Raw genomic sequence first — 24,397 nt, 5'->3', positions numbered from 1 at the left:
TCATTGGCATCGGCTTGTGTTTATGGGCCTGACTGGCATTGTACATGAGTCCGCTCACTCGCTCCCCGTTCTCTAGCCGGCCATTAGCAGCCGGTAATGAACATTGCAATTTTACGATCGCTTCAGCTTGATCGTGTCGCCATTCGGTAAAGCGATCTCCATTAGAGCTTCAGTGGCAGATCTTTAGCAAGCACTGATAAGGCCAGCCCAGTAATCGCAAGAAGGGTTAATGGTGGTAAAGTTAATTGACTTCCAATTGGGGGAAAGTTCGAAGATGTCGGCGACGATGCGGCATTCGACGCCAAGCAATTCAGTAGCAATACAGTAGAATTGTCCGCCGATCGTTTGCAATAATTCGCGGAGTCTAATTGCCTTTTTGCTTATCGCACGGGAGTCGACTGCCGTCTGCCAGATGAACTGTGGCCGCGCTAATCGGCCGTGCTCCGAAATAAGAAGCTCGATGCAGATGGTGGCCCTTGCTGTCTGGGGAGACCATGGGGGTAGAGAGAGAGAGATAGTGACCAGGCAGTTTGGGAGTGATAATTGGCGAATAAGCGATCGAGCAGAACGGGAGCCTGCTGTCTCGATTAAGCAACCATAAATTGCCAAACAATTTGGTTGTCCCCGCTTTATCAAGCAAAATTGTACGCAGATGGGTTCTTTGGGGCATTTTTTTCAACCAATTCAAGCAGTTGATGGGAAAACTGAAAGTCAAGTTAAGCAGTTAGTTTGAGCGAAACTGTCGGTGGCTACTTCCAAATTGATATTTCAATTATGAAGCTATTAAGAAAGACTGGGGAACAAAACAGTTCCAGCAGTTTTTGGGAAGCTTATTCTTCTTGGACATAAAAGCTGTTAATTTCCTTAACAGTCTTTCCGCGAGAAGAAAAGGCAAGCTCGAATATTACAACACGATCGAGAGAACATTGTAGCAGCGAATTTCCTTATACGGTGAGAACCATCACATAGGAACCTGTCGTAGACAATGTTTCATCGTTGTCGAGGTGTTTGAAGCGTGTAAAAGAAGAGACCAAAGCGTGATTGGATGCGGGCGCCAATAATTGTTTTAGCAAAATGCCTTCCAGTGCCGTCCAGCCGTGGGTTTCGGTTGAATTCTTTCGGCAAAGCCGAACACACAGCTCCAGAGCCAGGTCGTTACTGCTACCGGTGTTCGGCAGCCTCCGGTGAAACAGCTCGACGATGAATCTCGACGATCCGTTCTCACATCTCAACATCTGATGGGCAGCGTCTGATGTTGGGTTGAACGGGGAATTAGGAAAGGTGCGCGTGCGGTTTGGTAATTTGAAAATTGGTCCTCATCAGGCTGTGTTGCATCGTGCTTGCAGCGGATCGTGGGATGCACGTTTTCGTGAGCCGTGCGCTACCCGATGCCCCCTTGATGGTGGAACATTCCAATCGAGCTTCTAGGTCGGCTTTGACGTAGTTATTCACAGGCCACCGTTGAGAATAGATCCATGTGAAGGAAGAAGAGGGCTGAAAAGCGTCACTAAACGCGTCTGGCTGATAATGATCTCCGCAGCGCTGGTGGTGTTTGATCCCACTTGATACGCAACCGACTGAAACGGTTGGTGCGAGGATGGAAAATAGCATCGCAATTAACACCCATAAATTGAATTAGACAACAAGCGGGAGAAAACGATGAAAGTAAAGGTGCGTCTTCGCGACGGTGTGCCGTGTCGTTACGGTCAATGATAAAGTTCCCGTGAAAATTGTGAAGCGTCTAATGAATGTATTATGTTCACTCGTTTTTCCTTTCATCAAAATGAGCGATGTTCGGTGTTCCGTCATGCGTTGCAGTGAATTAAAAAACAATTAAGGCGGAGGGGGAAAAGGAACGACTGTTTCAATTGTTTTGGCACTGTGCCCGGGGTGTCGTAACGAGAGGCTACATTTTACACAAAACACTGTTGTTGTACATTGATTGTGTAATAGATTATCCTTGAGAGTGGATTAGAGACGTTGAAGTATTTTATTCTTGCTTTGACATTGACGCTGATAGAGTTATTCAAACGGACCTATAAACCTGCCATATTCTTCAATAAAATGCGTCTTTTTACTGTGGTCTAGTCTAGCTAGCGATTATGAGCTTCTAAATACCGATAAACCTTACCCTAAGCAACCCACAAATAAAGTTGGCCCACACAACAAAGTATCATCTCGAGGGTAACTTCAACCTGTTAACTGTAGGATTATCTGCTGCCCCGCTGAACGATGTCCACTCGGCGTGGATTGACTGCCCAAGTACGATTAAGGCCATCGACCATCGAGCACCTAAGGGCATCGGAGGCAGTAAAACAGATTTAGTAACTGCAGAAGCTGACGAAATGCCACGCGAAGCATCTGAGTCCGCTCACACCATATGCGCGCCTCGTTTCGGGACGGCTGGTTGTGGCATCTTCGTCCCACCATGCACACCATAATTGTAGCTGACCTTTCCCTCCACGCACTCTCAAACACATCCACACACACACACACACTACAGTGGCCACTGTGAACGATTTATCTCCACATGATTTGTACCAGGGTAATTATTGCGTCTGGCAATGGGCAGTGGAATTTCCATGCACGGCAGCAGCAGCAGCAGCAGCCTCACCCGAAGCATAAATGCATCAATCATAAGTGCGGCGGCGGTGGCGGCGTTGTAATAGTTTACATATTTGTTGGCCCCGGGTAAGCTTGGGTTGGTTGGATGCGCGCCTTTCACGACGAAATTTGGAAGAGCTCGGCTGTTCTGCTCATGATCGCCGTAAGCACCCATTAAACGGTTTTGTTCAATACGCGGGCGATCATTTTTTGAAGAAATCAAAGAAGCAAAGAGAAGCAACACAAAAGCCTTCCAATGCACCCTTCAAATGGTGTGTACGATGAAGCCGAATGAGAAAATTGAAGATGAGACTGAAAGATTAGAAAAGTAATCACATCACTAGCACCAGCAATAGTCTTGGAAAGGAGGAAGTTTTAAGATCTTCTTTTTTTGTGTAATTTTTCTAGTTCCTCAATGCTTGTGCTAGAAAATGGAGGCAAATTGCTATCCAATTACTTGTCCCCACAGGGGGGAAAAGGAATGTTTCAGTTGGTACCAAAACGACCCCATTCTAGGGGAACATCCTCGCCGGGCAGACCGCAAGCTGGGATGCATGGGGCGATGGTATTCGGTGCCGAAGTAGCTCATAGCCTCGAATAGGAAGGCTTAGGGAGAGAACCGCGTGCGAAACGCGCGCTGAAACTGGTGTCACAGGGAGGGAGAGAAACGCAATATTAGCTTTGTCATTACACTTGTGGCCAAAGGTAATGGAGGTTTGTGATGCTTTTGTGGGCATCAATAGCGAAGACCAGACCTCTTTTAAGGCTAGGTCTGGGTGTAGTCAGGCCTAGGTGTGCTCAAGGGCACAGAGGGTTGTAATAGAATGTAAAATTGGGCAACACCGGGGTGCTTACAGTCGAACTTGAAAATAGAAGAATTAACAATCAATGACCTATTTCAGACTCCCTGCAAGAATTGATTAATTTTATTCAATCAACTTCATCCAAAAGAGGTCGGGACATTTGTTTGAAATCAATATTGAAGAACTTCATCATGAGCGAACTTCAAACATTGGAGCCTCGTTGGCAATTTTAAGATAAAAAACCCTTAAAAAGCAAGAAATACATGAAGATATGAGTCGACCTCAAGTCCGACGCTAAATAAGAACAAATTTCATCTATTGGTAATTTGACGTCAAAGCTATTTTGCAACTCCAACAAAGAAACCAAACACCTGACTCACTCAACAGATCGTGTAGCAACATGTGTCATCCTGTTCGTGGCGCATTCGGTCCACTTCTTAAGCCTTTATGTCCACTCTGGCTCGTTTCTTATCCTACCAGACGAGATCTAATTACCCTAACCCTTTTGAAGATGGAAACTGATCGCACACTCACCAACAAAAGCACGATCCAATTCTGCACGGTTGGTTTAATCCAAAGCCTTTCTTCGGTCTTTTTTTTACGTTGTGCTCTCCCTCTTAACGTGCTCCATTAGTGCTTCCGTTTTCTCACCCTTGTATTTCACTCTCGTTTTGCGGAACAAAGCACTTTTGGGTCTTTGCTGTCTTTTTTTTTGTTTTCTTCACTACAGACCCGGTCTGTTTACCCTCTCTCTCTCTCTCTCTCTCTCTCTCTCTCTCTCTCTCTCTCTCTCTCTCTCTCTCTCGCATGCAAGCAATGGGTGCGTTATGAGCTTTTAGGGAACGGTTTTGCAAACTTCCTCCGAGCGGTTTTTTTAGTGTGTTTTGGTTGTGTTTGCACCAACCAGTGTCTATTATTTTATTTGCTTGCGGGAGCGGGTTTCTCTTGCGAGAAGAATCCGTCCTACAAAAAAATAAAACCCCGCGATGGGATGGTTTTGTTTGGGTGAGTGCTGGAAAACTGGAACAGAAGCACCGCCCAACCGAGCGTGCAATTTCAATCATAAGAAAACGGTGCAAACACCACCCTTTGCGCGGCAGATCCATAAGCAATCCATAACCGTTTAAATCGCAAAAAAAAAAAAGGAGAAGCACAAAAACGGGCCAGCAACCGTTTTGGGCCGTTTGGCTTCTTTTATTAATTATCCACATCTTATTACGCTTCCGTCGGTTTGCGAAACGGGTCGACGCAAAAGTGGCCGTCGCCATGGTTTACATCCCCGAACAGGCTACCCTCCATCCGGTCCAGATGGTGCGATATGTGAATGGTGGCAGCTTCACTGTGCAGAACACACAGCAAAAAAAAGAGCAATCTGGCTTCCCCGCTGAAGTCAGCAGGCAAGAAAATCTCGTGGAAGCATCCTTGTATGAGGATTTCAATAAAAAAAATACAGGCCTGTCTCAATGTCCAATCTCTCGAAAGCATGGGAACTTCAAGGAAAAGGATGTTGAATCATATTTTTTTACAAGCAGAAAATTGCACCACTTGGCCATTTTTTTATTTGTGCGCCTCAAATTGGATCTGTTTTGATTTCACTTTTGTTTTTTTGTTTGCCTGTCTGTTGCTTGAGCCACGGTTGTCATCTGTTGTTGCACCGGCGAGAGGATCCTCTTCCGAGTTCTCCCCAGCTAAGGTAGGATCATGTTCGGAGCATCACATTAAAAGCATCCGGTTTTTGTTTTTACGGGTTTCGTTGGTCGCTGGAAGCACAAATATGAGTCCCGCTACAGTGTCGTATGGAGCCGTTTACTATGTTTATTTCTTATGGGTCGAACTTTCCCACAGAAGGTAGTCAATATTTCACAAGAATAAATTGCACCACAAGTACAGCGTTGCAACAAATCAATCTGCTCCAGAAAAAAAAAAACACAGAACAACATTAGATGTTTATCACAGTCCAGCTCACAGCTCATCACAAGGGGGCCCTAGGGCGGTTGCAAAATATATTGTCCCCCCAGGTGACCTTTAACTTGCGTGTGCTTTACTGGAAGCATGTACAGCGGTGGCTCTGTGAACCTGACCGCGTCGCCGCAATGAGCGCAAGGCAGTAAACGATTTATGCGCACACATCGTGTCCACCATCATTTTTTTTTTCATTTTTAATCATCACCAAGGCCTTACTGTCTTTTTTGGTGGGCCCCGATTTTTTCTCTCTCTTGCCGCTGGTACTGCCTTGGCGTTCGGTGCCCCATTACACCGGGCGTTACACTCGCCCGAGCACGTAAACGGTGGGAAACTTGGTCAGTTGGGCAGTGTCGCATGACGGTACGAAGCCAAAATGAAAACTGCGAAAAAAACAACATGAAGACACCGATGACAGACAGAGTGCGTGTTGAACGATCCACCCGAATGTGACATCGTTTTGTGCGTTACTTCAAAGTGTACTGTAAGACTAAGAGAAAAATAACATAAATGTTCATTGCCTTTCGCAACCTAATTGGGCGATGTTTAAAGGGATGTAAACTCCACCCTTAAAAAGCACCTAAAAAATGATGTGACTATCACCACCCTCACACCCTATCAGTCTGCCTTTTAAACGATGAGCGTTTAGGAGCAAAAAGAAATTAAACTCACGCAAAAGCGCAAACCTCTCGGTGCGGTGGGAGTGAGTACTACCCCCCCATCGGAGGTTGAATCATTCATGAGCTCATGAAAAATTAAATGCCAAATTATTTCCAACCGAAGCAGCGAGCACGCGGTTGGTGCACGCGTCCCGGGTAGACACTTGTCTTGTCATGTCTTGCGCACGTGTAGATGGTGGAGAAAGAAAGTGGAAGAAGGTGGTGTTTGATAATTATGCAAAGCATAATGCATTAACAAGCGATAAACGTGCACGGTTATGATAGTATTCCATTGTTGTTTTGAGAGGTTTTTGTTTTACTATTGAAGTGGTAGTATTCTTTTATTGATCCATGTAGTAAAAAAGGCAGCAAATCTTTACGATCAATTTCTTGCACAGCGAGAACAGAACAAGAAGGGAAAGATTCTCACACATTTCATAACCATAACGACGGTTTGAAATGAGGAAAATGCTTCATGTCTACCCCATTTAACGGTATAAAAGGGGAAAGATCATTAATTTTTTTATTGATTTTTTGTTTATTATCAATTCAATTTTGATTCATTTTTTCGAATACTGAACAGTTGAACTCTTTCAACACGTTCTAATGCTCTCCTCGCTGAACGGTAAATTGATTGATTTTTTGTGGCTCGAACCGCACACGTGTAGCAGCAGCACACTGCAGACCGCGCATTGCATTCTTGGTTCCTTTATTAATCGACATCGAATGTTCACCTTCACAAGGCAGACCGGTTCAGGCCGGTCGGACACCTGATGAGATCAGAACATAAAGGCCATAGAATGAACGCCGGGACCCGAAATGTCTTTCGCTCTATAGGCCCTCTTCCCAAAGGCTTACAGAAAAAGGAAACAGACTGTTCACCACAGCGCTAGGGCTGAGATATTGTCATTCGAAAAAAATGCGATTAAATTCCAACCGTAAAGCCGAGTGCATGCCTGCACCGTACCATCTGACGGTACGTAGCGCGGGGGAAGGTGACACAAGCATTCTACCACCCCCTTTCTGGTGCGGTGCAGCGTGTTTCGAAACGGGACAAACTTAAATAGACAAACATACACTCTTTTGTGTGTGTGTGTGTGTGTTTGCCAGTGCCAGTGTGGGGTGCTTTTGGGAGTTAGCCAGGGTGGTGGTGTGCAAGCATGATCGAGGAATGTATGTTAAACATCGTGCGGCATTGTCGGGGTTGCGGTGGTGTTGTAAACAAGCCCGCTGGCAGGGCTTATGTTTGTTCGCATGAATATTAATCGCCTTGTGTTTCGGAAAACTTACCACTTCTCGCCATCAGCACAAAACGTGCCTCAGATGTTATGTTCTACGGACAAGATATTTCGCCCGGTGGTATTTAAAACCGTTTCCAACGAGTGGAAAATGTGTAGAACACAATTGAGACAGTAAAAGATCAATCAGTGTGCGTTCGTGCTACATTCCAATGATCGCTCAAGAACCCAAGGGATATCTTTTGAGGGATATTCGTTTCGAGGGTACATTATCGCTTCGAGGAATTCTAACACATCGTCGGGCACGTCGCAGACGGGAACGTGATCTGAAAGGGAAGAAAACTGTACGCCCGTCCGCCTCGATAATGTACCTCCAATTCCGATAAGTAACTTCCTAATGGACAATTTATTTGCCGCTCGCACCGGTAGACCCTAGACATGAGCCCCGAGGATCCGATTATCTCACCCCGGTGAGCCCGAGACGAACTTCGACCACCGGCAGACACTATAAAACAAGGAAAACGGAGCTGTCTAATGAAGGATTTTGAGCCTTTGACCCGTTTGTATCTTGCTTGCAGCTACCTGCAACTTCGGCCGTAAGACCGCCAGGGAAGGGTGCCGTTTTTGCCAAAGCCAAAGGTGTAGGCGTCGGTGCGCGGCCACCTTCCATTAAAGCGCTATCTCTGTTGTTACTAAACATTTCAATTATCCTGTCGGGCAGACAGCCGAGCTAGCCCTTTCCCGCTGGGTAATGGGGTAGGTGGGTGGTTTAAGCTGTCATGCTCGTGCGGTGTCACTTCAAAGCTGACGGGGCCATTTTAGGCGATGCACGTGAGTTGCATGAGGTTCTTTTAATGCATTTTAGGATTTAGATGGATGACTGCTCCGAGGTTAGTCGCTTAGAAGTCGCTGCTAGAAGTAAAATAATAAAATATCGCTCCAAAACACTACCACTTACATTCATACTATCCGGATCCGCACGAAAAGCGTCGCTCCATACATGCGCTGCGCGGTGCTGTTTGCCTTCACCACGGACTGCTCCGGCTGGGTGTCACTCGTCCCTCGTTCGGCGTTCGGTGATGCAATCACTGCAGTGTCCTAAAGCGAGAAAAGAAAAAAAAAAACGCACACTAAATTAGTACAACAATTTGCCGGTGACAAGTTGATGGAGGCTGGAGAAGATGAACCACCGCCTGATGCTGCAACCACCACGGGTCCGCCAACAGTGCACGCGACACGCCGCAGCAACCTCGCGCGCAGATAAACAAACTGCCCATTATGCGCAATCATGTGGCCCAGGTTTTTCTTGCACGCGCTGCACTTACAAGAAACATGCTCGAACGAGGGCTTTTGCAGGTCGCAGTGAGTGTGTTGTTTTGCGTGCCGCACTGTCACCAGCCAACCTAGACGAATTCGCTTTTCATTAGACGCCCGGTTTAGTGGCTCAAGTTGGCAACGAGCCAGTGTTCCAGAGGAACTTACGCGTTACGTTTCGCCCTACACATACGCTTGCTTAGGCAGCGCTCGCTGTAAAAGGGAAGCCAGAACCAGTTCGGCTGGCAGATCCGTTACAGCGGCTGCGAGTGCACAGTTTCCTAACCTGGGCTGCTGCTCCCCCTTTGCACGCCAACGGCGTAATCAAATCGAGCTTGACCACCGCGGTTAGTGTTTCGCTTTCGTTTGAACGGTTTCGTTGCGTAAGCTGCTGATGCTGCTCCGAACAACGACACGCCGCTTAAGCAGGTCGGAGGCCACGTTCTTCACCACCGCCGCGGCCGTTCGGATCGGATGATTAACGATGGGAACGCACAGGGGCTACGGGGCAGTAGGGCATACGCGAGGACCCAGAAATTCGTGTGCGGCGGCAGATTAGCCCATGTTGGAATTTGGAGCTCGGCAGGCGGTTCATCCAACTGCCGTAAGTTGTCGGCATGTGATTCGATGCGAAACTTTATGTTCCTATCGTGCTCGCGCTGGCATCGGTCGTAAAATGCATCGCTTACAACTGCAATTGATAGCCGGTTAAGGTTAAAGCGATTGCTGACCGCGCTGGTTGGCCAGTAAAATCGATTCTGGACGTTATGTAAAAGCCACCTTCTCCTCGAGAGGTGCTCGAATACCGTTCACCTTTGCTTCGGATTGATTAGCACAGAGCGAGCAGAGGTAAATGTGTTTAGCCTATTTAAACGATAGCTTTATGAAGTGGACCCAAAAAAAGGCACACTCCTTTTAGGTATGGAGTAAACCGCAACACAATTCACACAGCAAAGCTCACTTTCTAACCGTCAGCGGGCCAGCTGCGCTCAGCATCAATCAGGTACAAATCCCGACCTAAAAATAAAAGTACGCCAGCGAAGCACAATTTGGCACACGGAGATGGCTGTGACGCCATCTGCCATCAGGCCGTCTCGCAGCGTGCGATGCAAAGCGTTGAGGAGGAATCGTTCGGAATCACCTCTTCATTAGCCATGATCGGTCCACTTAGTGGTGACGATCGGCGTCTCATGTCTCGCTTTCGCCGGGTCTTCTTCAACGAAAGTGATGACGGCAGCGCGAAACGATCCCACTGGCAGCAAAAATGTAGCGCGATCGGTACGAAAGATTTGTGCGATCGGCAAGCGACGAACCCTCGCACACACAGACCCGTTCGGCGTACTTCCGTGTGAGCAAACAATGGGAATTGAAACTTCGTATGGGGCGTAGGTAAAATTTCCCTCCGAATAGAGTTGCCTCAAGCCAGTGCAAACAGCTCCAGCTCCAAACATAAGCATAAATATTGGCCACCGGTGTTTGGCGTTGGGCGGAAATCGAACCACCGACGGGTGTTGTTGGTGAATTAAATGGTGCAGGCAAAATGGTGAGAGCTTTTTTTTTTTGTTCATTCACCATCACCAACACCGGGATGTTTCTATTGTTTTTAAGTGACTCCAGCGAAGATGGTTCTCCCGCGGCATCGTGCACGTTTAGCATAGTTTCGCAGTACAGCAACCGATACGGAGAATGTGATCGCAGACCGGCCTAGGCGGGCAGCGAAGGTATGTAATGGGCATCTGCTTTTAACAATGCCGCCGCCGCCGACGACGTTCGACAAACATTAGCAAATGGGAACAACAAAGTTTTCAGCAAAGCATCACGAGCTGCGGTGGCGCGGTTTCGAGGCGGACCTGCCGCACGATTAAAAGGGCGGCGTCGGGGCGGCTCTTCTCGCCTTCATTTGCAATTTTGTGCAAATGTAACGTTAGTGGCGAGAACGACGCCGATGGCCGGGGCCGCATAAACAGGTGCGCTGGATCACGGAAGCGGTAATGAAACGTCACTCTTCAAGCATCGCCGGTGGTCTTCAAAGAATAAAAAGCCGCCCTAGCTGTGGTGAACTGGCCGAGCCGGGTGCCTTCTACCGTGACTGGTCTCTCGGCAACAAACTTACACTGACTAGGTGGTTGTGGCCAGCGCGAGTAAAGAAAATCATAATTTCGCTCTCCGATAAGCTCGTTGACCGGGTGTGGTCCGGTGTCGTTGATTGCTAAACGGGTCCTCCCGGTCCTTTCCAGTGGGCAGAGTGTAACAGGCTTCATCTTAAGCTCACGCAACACGCAAAAGCAAACACGCGGGGCGGCTACCAAATAGATATTGCTTCCGGTGCGACGGCACGGGTTCGATCAATCATGCTTCTGGAGCTAGTAGAGATTATGTAAATATGAAGCAACCCACGGTAATATCACTTAAGGAGGAGCGGCCAGCGACTCGAACCGCTCAAGCGAAAGTGGTCTCGAACCTTTTTTCCCTTGAGTGATTGCTTTTCAATCGGAAGTCGACATGGCGAGCAGGCAGAGAGCAAACGGCAAGCAGGGAGGCATAAAAGGCAATGCTTTCGTTGATCTTGTCCCCTTTCCTTCCAAATCCTCAAGCTCTCCCTCTTGGGTCACTTCAATCGTCGCATTGCTTGCAAAATATTTTCACAATATTTCAATGGAAGACACTACACACACACACACACACTCCCTGGGATTGGAAGTAAACACAGCCGAAGGGAAAAACAACTCAACCCGGCACAAACAAACCCACGGCCCATCACCACCCAGTTGCAAAGTGCCGCCGGACGTCAGACGTCCCGTCACAATTCACGACACGTCCACACGGTGCAGGTCGCGTTTGAATAACTTCATAATCATTTCTAATGTGTTCATCAATGCCGTCGACAGGCAAACAGCACGGGCATGCACCGGGGTTCGACCCTTTCGCACTCCTCCAGGTGGTAGCTAATAAAAAGGGAAGAAGGCAAACACACATCGACACTGTTTGCGTAGTGTGTCTCTAGAGAGAGAGAGAGGCCGAGCGCGCAAGAGACTGTTGGGATATTCATTAACTATGAAGGAACGCGGTGGTTGTTGCTGCTCGTGTGTGCGTTTTTCCCCCCCTCTCCTCTCCTGCCCTGAATAAAGATGAGACAAAGATGATGCTGATGCCTTCGACATTAGGGCCTTTCAGGTTTTCGGCATGCATGCGGCATGCTGTCCCGTCGCCTGGTCTAATGAGACATCTCTACACCGCGCGCTTGAATGACGATATAGCGCCGGGCCGTGATGACTTCAGCGACAGCAAAAACAACGAACCCGCCGCTGCGAAGAAAATCATACATCATCGGGTTAACAACAGCGACCGGAGGGAATCGCAAAAGCAAAGAAAAGCGAAGAAGAAAAAAAAACAATAAACCTGCATGAGATTGGCTTCGTCGCGCAAAACGCTCGTTGGAATGTAAGCACCACCTCCTTACTGCGCACCTTCTACAGCCTGGCTGCACAAAATGACGAATAAATAACTCCCCTCCCTGCCCACTCCCACCCACCGTGAAGAGCGCTCAGTTTGATGAAATTATGTACCGGTAATTTATGGGTTATGAAAAATGGGTGGCGGCATTCGGGCGACTGATATTTGGGCGATCAACCAATTCCGTCACCGACCGTGCTGCTGATTTGCGGAACACAACCGTTGGGTTGGGGGAGGAATGGGGATGGGCAATTCGCAACCGGGGGGCCGGGAGTGATGTGGTAGATTCCGGAAAGTGAAAACTTTACGCACAACAAGACGATAATGATCGGGTTGGGTGAAAGGTGTGATTAAACGCAGTGCTGCTGCTGCTGCCGCTGCTGGTGCTGCAAAAGGAAGGAAGATGCGAAGCACCACTGGCGGACAGTAATGATTGTGGGAAGATCGTCGAGGGGCGATGATTTGTGTTATTGCAACAATGTGCGATTCTTGCGAAGATGGCAGCATCGTGCATCGTGGAATGTATATTTATGGGCTTAATGATTGGTCGGCAGTATATTAGTATTTTCTTTCTCTTCCCCTCTCTATTGCAATTTCAAATACAAATCGTGACAAAAGAGAGGGCTTGTCAATATACTTTGCGAGCAGTTATTCAAATAAGTCAATATTGAATGTGTACCTCTGCACGGTGCGTTGGAGGTGTCTCTTCGAGGATGGAAAGAAGAATTCATTCATCCTGTTGAAAGAATTGAGTGATCTTGGAAGTCATTATATCGGCGAACGTTATGAAACTCCTTAAAATATCCACCTTCTGACATCACCTCTCTGTCAGCTATCAAGCCTGCCAGCCATCACGTCATCGCAAACTTGTTTGATTATGCCCTATGCACCCACGGATGCAGTCACGTTCAAGCCACAGAAGGGGACAGAATAGAATCGTCTGTGCAGCAAAACTCTGAACATCCTACGCTGGCCGACCTTATGCTACTCTCGAAAAGGGCGACCCATAGAAGCGCTGAAACTGCCACCAACCCACCAACAAAATCGGCAAAACCAGCAACAGTAGGTCACCAACTAGGCTTGCTCCAATTAAGGAATAATCCACTTTTTCTGCTTCCGAAAAAGCCCTCTCCAAGAATAGAGACAGAGCGAGAGAGAGAGAGCGAGAGAGAGAGAGAGAGAGAGAGAGAGAGAAAGAGAGCCTTCTTGTGTTACCGACGTCTATCACTTGGACTTCAGACGAAAGTTCCTACCGGTGGCGCCTTCGTTTTGGCGGAGCGCTCACATACGTGTCGCCCTCGGAAAAAGGTGAAACTTGATCTGTGGACACCGGTGGAATTAACCCAGAAAAGAAACGACATGTTTACGTCCAACCCCGTGGCAGCCCGTGATGGGGATGGCAGCGTCGATAAGTCGGCCCGCGTCTTGCCGTGGACATCATCAATCGATGAAACATTGTTGGGTACGCTTCGTGTCGTTTGAAGTCGTCCATTTGATAGCCTCTAAATCGTACGCAGTTGCAAGATTGTATGGCGCGCGGTTGGTTTACGAGGCACAAAGCTCTGTCACTTTCGATTGTCTCGGTGAAGTGTAACGTTTGCACTAGGAACATGGGGGATGGTCGATAAAATGGTTTGACATACCGCAGACGCTAGCCAGGGGAAGTCAGAGAGATGATGTCTGTTCGTGTGAAGGCATGTGGAATTTTCCTTGTACTAAAGTTGAATGATGTTGTACATATCTTGTAACACAATTTCTATTCTGTGTGAAACGAAAACTCATCTCGAAAAACCGCACAATTAAACCCCTCCCGATCGATTAAGTCATTAAGTACGTAGCGACTAAGCAACCAGCGAAAGTAGTGGACGACAATGAGACTCATGTTTGTCATTTTTTACCACATTACACATAACACTGATGATGATGGTGATGCGCGGACGAAACACGTCTTGCTGCAATGTCTTGCAGATACTGAACATCGTCACATCACTGCAGCAACTTTCGCGGAGGACAAATGCCACTTAACGCGACCACCAGCGCTCCATCATTATCAATCTCCTAAGCCAAGTAACGGGAAGGGTACCGGGCGGAAATAATCATCACCCGTCGCATTAGAGTAGCCAAGCAGGCAAACCACAAAAAAACCCAGAAATAGAGATGAACCTTGCTTTGAACGTCATGTTTAAACCTCAGATTGCTTCCAACAGACAAAAAAGGGCACACGTAGACTTTAATCAAATAAATTTCCCCCCAAAAAACCATTGACAGAACTATGATGAGGCCCAAAGCAAGACCCCAACAAGAGAGAAAAAAAACCCCCAGCCACCGTTAGCAATAAAAATAAAACGTTTTGCGTTGACGCTGCCTCTGGGACATCCATTTCTCCGGTGCCAGGTAATAGCGAATAATTATTATTTTGGGGCTCATAATTTCTACCGACGTAGCGCGGGCTTCCTGCATCGTGCCGTGTCACACAAGGCGGAAAAACGGGGGGGGGGGGGGGGGAAACAAACGACCAGTGGACAGTTATGTCCACTTCCTTAATTGCCCGAATTGAGTGTGCTTTCTTTCGGAGCGCGGAGGAAGAGCGTCGATTGCGCAATCTAGGGCTTATCTGGACACTGGAGTGCCGGTGGCCTGCGGGTCCATTAACAAGAACCACCGCTCAAAATAGTCAAGTGGCCCTGCCCACAATGACAGGTAAGGAAAGATCGTCTAGCTTCAGATCATACGCAGTGGTACCGTTTTTCATGCATTCTAGAACACGACGTGCCTGTGCCATGTAATGATTTCTGAAAACTCAACGGTACGTGTAGTTAAGCAACATTACACATGAACCAAATGAGCAGACATTTGAACACACAAACGCAACCTTCGTTACTTTTCAGGAGAAAACTTCAATCAAGGACTCCCTGCGCGCGGAGGCAAATCTCATCTTTTATTTTCAGAGGAATAGGACCGGAGGGGATGAAATAAGACTGGCCCAGCAAATGGTTATGGCTGTCCAATTAACACATCCGCTCTCCGGCGGACACTTCCATGCATACGGATCCCCGTAATGAGGGTCATCCGTAGGCAGATTGCGCACCATTAAGTGGGCAAGGGTTCGTCGTCTACTGCGCTTCAATCTCCCAAAAACACGCACCAAACGACCGCATCCGACCGCCAGCTCAATCACGGTAAAGATTAATTGGTTTTCGGAGCACCACAGCTCTTCTCCATTGAGCGAGCGAGCTTCCACTCGCAGGGGTACGCTCGGCAAGAGACCGAGCCTCAATGACAGACTACCACTTTCGCAGCGTGCGCCGCAACAGTCGGTGTGTGCATCTTGTAGTGCTCTCCATTAGCGTACAATCGGGCGTACAATTGCGGATGTGAACGGCGTCAAAATGCGGATATGCGGACAAGTGTAAGGTCGTGGGTAACGGAGGGGAGTAAAGATGATGCGCGCCAGCAAACGCTTCTCCTGTGTCGGGTGAAAGAGCGGAAGTTGTGAGTGCTCGGGTGAAAGAATAGATACATAGCAAACTTCACGGTGACCACTTAGCTGCCAATGAGCTAACATTGTACGAAGGTGAGTGCGTGCGTTGAAATTAGTCGCAAGTCGGGGAATCATTGGTGTGAAAGACACGTTTTCTCCCAGCGTGAGCAGTAGCACCTGACTGGGAGGGAGTTTATTGGAAAGTGGCCTAACCGATGAGACCTTAAGCCGACCATGTACGTTCGAAGGTACTTAACTAATTATCGAGAATCAAGCGCTGTTTGCTGATGGCTTGAGAACGTCGTTATTGAAGCGAATAATGTCTGGTGCCGTGACCAGGATTAATGCTACCGATCGATCACCGAACGCGCTCGCTTCATTCGCTACACAGAACATCATACTTCCCAGAAGGAGGGAAATGTACACACAATAGACAAACAAATGTGTCAGTGAATTACACACAATTCGTTCAACTTTCGCCCAACACAACAAACTTCATTTCCCCGTGCGGTAAAGATAGATTGCTTCTCATGCATTGCGTACCTAATGGAGGTGCAAGATCCAGCTGGAAGCAAATCGGAAGCGCAACTTCGGAAAACGAAACGGAAACCAAACTAACTAAGCATTAAACCTAACCCAATTCATTCGACACCCGCGTGCACTACACATCGGGGTGCTGGGATGGGGCGATCAGCCCAGTATCGAGAAGATCAGTTGATCGTACCTAAACAAACAAATCAAACAAACCACGATGGGTGAGTTGGGCGAAAACTAGCTCACCCCGATCCATTCTTTCAGGGGGAGGAGGCGCTCTTTATGGCGCTGTGTGCGATGATGCGCATGATCGTTGCTGAACTTGACTGAGTTACGAGAAGGTGCCACTATAAACCCGCGCCCGCATCGGTATTCAGTAGATATCGAACGGATATGGTTGGGTAAAGGCGCCCACCAGCACCCGCGCGTCAGTTCATTGGCCAGTTGTTAGCGTTTTTTTTTATTTCTTCTGTTTGCCTAGTGGTTGTGTTGTGCATTTGTGGACCACCACCACCGCCGCCAAGGCAGCAACACACCTTGACCATGATTGGGTTCGAATTTCGAAAGTGGAGTAAAGTGGCATCCGAAATGCGATCAAGCGTGTGCCATTGAAGTGGATCATCTCGAAGGCCGCGAGATCGAGTACGGAAGTGGTTTGTGGCGCACTGTTTTACATTTCGGCAAATGGCACCGTCTGAAGATGTGCTGCTAGGAAGCGATCATTCTACAACTGACACTGGGTAGACGATCTTGTTAGCACCTTGTAAGTAAACGACCTTTTGACACGAACAAAGTGTTTCGAATTTCACACCAGATTGATCGTTTCGTTTCGTCCTCCAGCACAAAATGTAGCCGAGCTGACAGTTATCTTCTAGCTGTGATCTGAAATAGCAAAAAGAAGCTGTCTAGGCCTGTAAACGGTTTTCTTAAAAATGTAAATCCCTGTACAAATTAATTCCTCGTGTCAAGGTGAACAGTGGTAGCGACAGGCGTTTAATTGTGGCAACAAAAATGGAAGTCTTTAAGGTGGGCAAATGAAGTCGTAAGAGCCTGCTACCGGATTAAATCTCCATTCCCACTCGCGTAAATCACACATTTCATCTCTCCAGCTCCTTGGACGGCCAATCGGAGTGTGAATGTCGGCGCCATTGGGATATTTGGAACCACCAACGTATCAAACCCCCCCTGGCAGTTCATTACGCGTCAAATCGTACATCATCACTAAGAGCATGAGACCATTTTTAGACCACACCAGCACCATGGGGATTTGCATTCGTGATCGAGAACTAGAAGGACAGATAGAATCGTCACCATCGATCGGATAAATCCATCCCACACAGCAGGAGGAATTAAACAATTATTTCCTACAGCGACAGCCTGCAGTCTCTAACGCAGAAAAAGAGTGTTCTTAGACTTCATCAAGGTATTTTGCAAACAAAAACTCTCAAGACTAGTGCACTCGTGACGCAACCTATTTTCAAAACACACCTATACCAACCAGCACACCAAACAATCGATTGCAATCCGTCACTTTTTGATCTGTTACGGTGGCCACGGTCTCTTCTCACGATTCATCTTACCCACAATGGGGCCTGCAATCAATTAGAGCCCCGTTCTCTCGGTGGCCATGTTTTGTGTGGCATGTTTTTTCCCGTCTCTCTGCGTTGTAGTGTGTATATCTCTGAAGCCTCTCACCTATCAAAGCAATCCGATCGATCGCAAACCAATCGATCATAGCAGGGCGATGCGGAGAGATAACTGTACCCCTTAAATGTTTCCCAAAAACCGACCACAGATGGTTATCGGACAGGGCTGTTGAAAGAAATCACGCAGGTGAAGAAAAGAAAAACAGCACATATTAACGAATTAACGGGCGCATTTTGGGAGCAGCCAGAGCTACCTGGCACCTGGGTTGTTGTTACGGTCGGGGTGCGTCAAATCTCGCCACCTCCATTGTTTGCTCCCCTGTGGTAATACTCCCCGCCCCCTTTATGGTGGACCAGAATGAGACACTTTAGCGTACAGAATAATGCAGTTAGTTAGTTAGATTTTCTCGATTTTAGAGCCTGTTTTTCTTCCATTTGCGGTTATTTCTCGCGAAGCTATTAATCGTGCACTTAAAGTGTGTGGTTTGCGGGTTTTATCGCACTGCGCTGTTGATTGAAAGCGTGTGCGCGTTTTCCTACATCCGCCGACGAACGCTAAAACGGTAACGGCTGGTACTAACCGCGAGAACAATTTCGCGGGCCCGCTATCACGACCAACACCGTCGATAGCTAACTGTTTCTGCTCAATCGGTTTACACTCAACGGCTATTACATTTTACACTTATGAGCGTTTTACCCCCTTGCTGCGTTTTCCAACCTTTAGATTGTTTTTCTTTTACTAGCGCTAGTGGTTACACTAGTGAATTGCTCCAAATCGGTCCAGACACTGACTTTGAGGTACGCCTTGCCGATGAGTTGCCGTTTTGGCTTTCCGCTTAGCAAACTCTTCGCACTTATCTAACACGCACACACACACACACACATTCACGCCATTCTCCGTTCGAAAGCTCATCAATAAACGGAATGCATTCCAACGATGTGCCAACTGTCGATAGCGTGGAGTTTACTGTTACTGTGTACTGCACCCCGTACACGTCACCGATGACATTGATTTCGTCTATCAATAAAAGCCCTCCGTCCGCCCACCCCAAATCAGATACACGATAACGATCGATTCGGACCAAATCGAATCCGATGGCTGTGTGTCCGCGATCGATCAAAACCCTGGACCCTGGTCAACCTTTGCATCCATAATTGATCGATCGAGCTGTGGCAATCATAATTTCGTATTTATTATTTCCAGAATGGTGGTGTGGTGTGACTTCACCTGCTGCACGTCTGCAGACTGGAATTATGGAGAGGACCTTTGTCAATGCATTCATCATTTTCCCCTAGTGAGGTGGAACTAATTGCCTAGAAGAAGGGCCGTCTAGGCCGTCCAGCACGCGAGGTCAACGGCAATCAAAACAAGCAAACAAGCAACATAAATAATTGATCAAAATTGGAGGATTCACCGCACCGATGTTCGGAATTGGAGTTGGAGATGTTCAGAAACAGGAAGTTTGTGATTTGGCTTGATTATTTCGATAGAATAGTTTACTGCCACATCCGTTTGGGTATCTCGCTTTAACCCCTGTCTTACGAAAAGCATTATATTATTATGTAAATGCTGCATGTTTGGATATTGGGAAAACAAAACGATTGCCTATTTTTGGGAGGATTAGAAAACAATTTACCGATTATAATTTATTCCTACCCCCAAAACGTCATTCCAACGCTCGTTCGTGATGTTGTACCTTAAGGAGCTTATTAGCTCTCTTCCGATTGGAAGAGATGCAGCTGCTGACCGACACACACACAGACACACGGTGAGCGAAAGGGCCCACTTGTTGTGCTAATGAAGTATTTATATTTAAATCAAACCCGTTACAGCATCTAGTGTGAAGTGTAAACGTCATCAAAATCAATCTCACCCGCGCGGGTAAGCTCATCTCCAGCCCCCTAACATGAATCCTATGTAAAGCAGTTTTCCGATGAAATTTAAACCCACAACACATCAATAACTGTAACGGCCGATTGAAAACCCACTCGATGCCTGTCAGAAGCACCGTTCCTGTACAAGAGGCCTCAAAGAAGGGAGTTTTTGTGTTCGAGGAAAACAAACCATCGGCACCATGAATATATCTCTTCGAACTGTTTTCGATAAACAAATCTATCCATTTCTTGAGTGGTCTTGAAGTGGATACTTTCTTCAAGATTGACTTTCATCCCTGCTGGTATGCAAATGAGGAGAGGCCGGCAACGGTACAGGTGAGTCTTTAAGCCCCCGGAATGAGGGGAATGTCACCTGCTTTATCATGGTGGTTGTCGTTGTCCAAGATATCGCTCAGGTGGGCAGAGCTCGATCGATCACCTGGACCGCTTCCACACCACACGATACTTAAGGGAACTGCAGCACGGACCGGCAGCTTGGTAAGCCATAAACTAGAACATCTAGGAATCTAATTAACCCATGGTTTTCCGCAAAAAAGAGGGTCATAATTTTACAAACCAGTACTGCTAGCCGTTGACGAACAATAAAGATGACGCCCCGCCGGTGCCAGACGCGTGCTTGATAACACTTCCGACTAAAAACCGCAACTAGGCCGCGACACAAAGTCCCCCCTCCCCAGCACAAGATCTTGATGTCGGACTCGCTCGTTACCCGCGCTCGTGCAGCAGTATAATGCGACAGTAAAGAGGTATGTGGCTGGTTCTGCCCGAAATTATCTCGACCCAGGAAGTAGTGGCCGGTTGGAAGGCCGCTAGATACATTAATCCATTTAGTCGCACATAAATGACAACTCGGCGTGGCTCCCACCGCGCCACAGTGCGTGTAACGGGCGTGTACAGATCACCGTTTTTTTCGTGGGGTGACGGTGACACCAAAACACCAGCCCAAACCCCAAAAGCGACACCTTTCCATCCGTGTTCGCACAACCTGGGGAGGCTGGGAAGGTTGCTGCAAATCAACTTGTGAACTCTTAGTTAGTGCCTAGTTGGTGATGCTAAGAATATGGGAAACAATCATTATGCTTAGGAAAAAACAGCCTTCACAAAACGTTAAATGCTTCATGGAGGCGTAAGAATGTTTCGCTTCTCGAAAGCATGGAGCGATTTCGTTCCCCTGCTCAACTTTGGCATCGAGGCTCCCAAGAGATAGTTTGAAGCGAGATGACGCTGCTAAAAAATTCTGAACTCCAATCGTAATCCCACGATGATGGGCAGCTCGGTGGAATCCGCCGGGCAACGATCGAATTGGATGCAGCGATTCGGTATGCATCCATCTGCCATCATCTCTCCGTAGACGAAATATGTTAAATAGCACGCTTGGAGGCTCTAGCAGAGAAGTTCTCACTTGGTAGCTAAAAATAGTGCGATGTTCTTTCCCGATCACGAAGGGAGCCTTTTCGTCGACTAACGTGTACGTATGGAACGGATGGAACGATGGGAAGAATAATAATAATAAAAAAGGGCAGGGAGACGTGTAAAATAATCTATTCACGGCCAAGGCCAGTCAGATAGAGGATGACGATGGTGAATCAGCTTCTCGCTACACGATTCCGGAGGCTCCGGGGTAGGCCATTAGTTACGGCTGAACAGAACCGTGCGCGATGTGACGCGTCCAACCGATCCGGGCGAGCGATGCAAATCAATAATGTTCAATTAACAACGGCTCAGCCGGGACGACGATGATGACGACGACGAAGACGACGACCGGGAGTGAGTGGATGCAGCGGTGCAAAAGGTGCAACCGTGGAACGTGTCAGAGCGGAGCAGGTTGGACACCTTCACCATGCAAAAAGGGAACATGCTTTCATCTTGCCAACCCGTACGTGGAATATAAATTTTTGCCTGGACAGCGATTATCGACCAGCACGTATGCTGTATGTCGATCGAGCGCTCATATCCGGCCTGCAAAAAAAAGGAAAGAAACGGGATCTTTCGTTGCTTCTTCTGCACAACAATGCAGCGCTCGCCAAAGTGCACGATGATGATGATGATTAATCGTGTCAGAGTAGGTGATGATTATATAGGGCTGGGGTTTGCGCTATTTTTTGCTGGAAAATTGAAACCCGGATCCCTTCACTGAAGTGTGTGGATTAAAAGTACACACAGGTCCGCCAACTGCCATGCCATTATTAAATGCTCTTTCCGATGTCTAATCAAAGCTCTGCGAACAAGGGAAGCCTTCACGCAGCAGGAAGAACTTATGTGCCCCGATAAACCATCCAAAGCGGAACTCTCCCGATACGCGAACCGACATCCAGCCGTGATAGAATGCAAGATAAAAGCGTGCTTTGTTGTAGGGAGCGGTCTCTTCTGGAGCATTCAGGAGTTCTGGAGGTTCTCGCGCCTACTATTGCCGCGCTATCGTGCTAACGAATGACTGAACGAATACTATCAATTGCTCCTACACGCTACGATGTGTAAAGGGCGAAAAATAAATAGCCTACATTGAAAAGGGACCCTTGGTTCCGGGCACAGATTTTCCCCTTGAGACGACGAGCTCGGTCGAAGGAATCCCGCCTGCTCACACTTGGGCATTGGAGTTGAATTCTTATTAAAAGAGCACCTCCGGTGCCGTACTCATTTGTTTTGTGACCGCTGGGAGTTTGCCTTTTTCCGCCTTATTTCCATGTCTTCCAGAGCAGGGTTTATGGTGTGTATGAACAAATAAAAAATTTTCACCACAAGAGGGCGTTAGTCGGCGGGCGAAAGCGATGCTCCAAATCTGTACCACACTACCCCTCAGCAGGAAGTCTTGGTGAGTGCATTCCAAACTCCCCAACCTACGGGGCCCGTACGATCGTATGGGCGTATGGCCTAGAATCTTGGACCCAAAAGGCGTACAACAAACCGTTCTCCAACAACTTCAACCAGGAAAGCAGTGTAGCAGCCATTAGCAAACACACACACGCTCTACGGCGTATCGTTCGCTGCAATGTACGGCTCTTGTTAATATGATAATTTACTGATCGTTTCCCCTCAGGAGTGCCACAGCGGTTTGCACCGGGTGTGATATGACGCCCGGAGACCAATCCCCAGCATCGCCGGTTGATTTTCTTGGCCGAGACTCTGCCGGCCAACTCGGCGGCTCTTTTCGCTTCACGCCTTGGTCATTACAACCCCTATGCTGAATCATTACCGTTCCGCACATGGCTCATTATTGGCTGGCAACAGTGTGCAGTGCAGCGATAATGCCTTTGCTTTACAGTCGAATAGGCGAGGCGAGAAGGTGGTGAAATGCCGCTACAGAGAAAGAGCGACGTGGAGGCAGAAGCGATTATGGCAGCATACGCAGCAGCAGCTGTGTCAAGGGATATGCCGTCCCCGCAGCAGCGGGTCTAAATTAATTGTAACAACGTGCAGATAGAATATGCATCCAACGCACACCCAGGCGGATGGAAAAGAGGAAATGGTGTAACGCATTGCAGCTCAAAAAACCCTCAAATTGGAGACCATTTCCTAGCGCTCTCTAAACCTCACCTACAAGTACCCCGGCACGCACGACAACTGTTTGTCTGCCCTAGAACTGTTTGCTCTGGTTCTGTGGATTGTAGGTTTATTTTTTAGGAAAGGGGTTTGGCGTTCTTATCAGTGATTTGTGAAGGTGCATGCATGCTATGCACAGATGAGCGTGTGCTAACGAACAGCGATTTGTCTGTTTGTGCCGGGTCACCGGGACGCCTACACGAGCAATTCGTAGTCGAAGTGCTCGGGCGCAAGAATGTGCTATCTGCGAGTCTTCTTATGCGCGGTGCGGTGAATGTTTGTCCATTTGCACACACCTCATAATCTGTTTACACCCTGGATAGTTGGGTTGATTAACGGTACACGGTTCGAGCGGTGGGAGGTTGAAATAGTAAGAAAAATCAGAAAAAATAGATAGACACGTTTGTGGGTATTGGAAAGCAAATAGACCTGGTGAAGAATAATGCCCTGTTTGGAGTACAATTTCCTTGAAATGTAGTGCATCCTTAACGTGTACAAAAACACATTTTCAATTCTCAGATATTACATGAAACTTGCTGTCAAGATCTTAAGACGTTTAAACGATGGTAAAAAAAACACACAAACAAATGCTAATTAAAATCTCATCGCTTCGATCAATTAACCGTAAGAAACACGACAGCTTCTGACTAGCGCGCCCGTGGCAAATGAAACTGCAACGAAACAAACCCTCCGTTAGCTCCGTGAGCAAAACAAAAATCCCAACCACACCAACGGTGTGGAAAACCGCATGTTCCAGGCCACTGCAGCTTCATGGGGCGAGCGCCAACCGAACCCTCCAGAGCTTAAATCAACTCCCGGAGTTTTCCTCCGACTTCTCCAACGTTCTTCAGCGACGGTGTACCATCCAATCGATCGATGGATTCAATTTTGTGTGCTTCTTTCTCCCTGTTTTCCCTCTTTTCTTCTGCAGAAACACTCCCCCTAGAGTGGGTTTTTTTGTGTGCTGCGGATCGAAGTACGGAAGCGAAATTGTCCGTAATCTAGCGTATCAAGCACGCGGCAAATGTGATTTTCCTGCAAACGCCTCTGCTGCATATGTAGACACCAACACACACATATGGGGGCTGCACATATATACACAGATGGACGCGGTTGATCTCTGGCGTTGGAAGCAGCAGCAGCAGCAGCAGCAATCATTATTACGGTCAATCATGTGCTTCATTGCATCATTATTTCATCCACTGCGGCCGCGCTTGCTGGGAGATGCAGATGCAAACGTGGACCTGGACGTGGAAAATCCCCCATT

At 47.7% G+C, this 24,397-nt stretch overlaps 1 protein-coding gene across 8 annotated transcripts in view; it reads right to left on the bottom strand.

Annotated features, from left to right (window-relative positions):
• LOC121597308 (probable GPI-anchored adhesin-like protein PGA55) overlaps positions 1-24,397 on the bottom strand; it is a 66,216-nt gene that overhangs the window by 21,103 nt on the left and 20,716 nt on the right. For all 8 annotated transcript variants that reach the window (XR_006005401.1, XM_041922968.1, XM_041922967.1 and 5 more), the window contains exon 3: positions 8,225-8,364. The gene's annotated coding sequence lies outside the window, so the exon portion shown is untranslated. The remainder of the gene's footprint in view (positions 1-8,224; positions 8,365-24,397) is intronic.

Source organism: Anopheles merus, chromosome 3R (assembly GCF_017562075.2).
Source record: "Anopheles merus strain MAF chromosome 3R, AmerM5.1, whole genome shotgun sequence".
Classification (NCBI taxonomy): domain Eukaryota; kingdom Metazoa; phylum Arthropoda; class Insecta; order Diptera; family Culicidae; genus Anopheles; species Anopheles merus.
The sequence above is the reverse complement of the archived record's forward strand: the minus strand, read 5'-3'. Positions and strand labels throughout refer to the sequence as shown.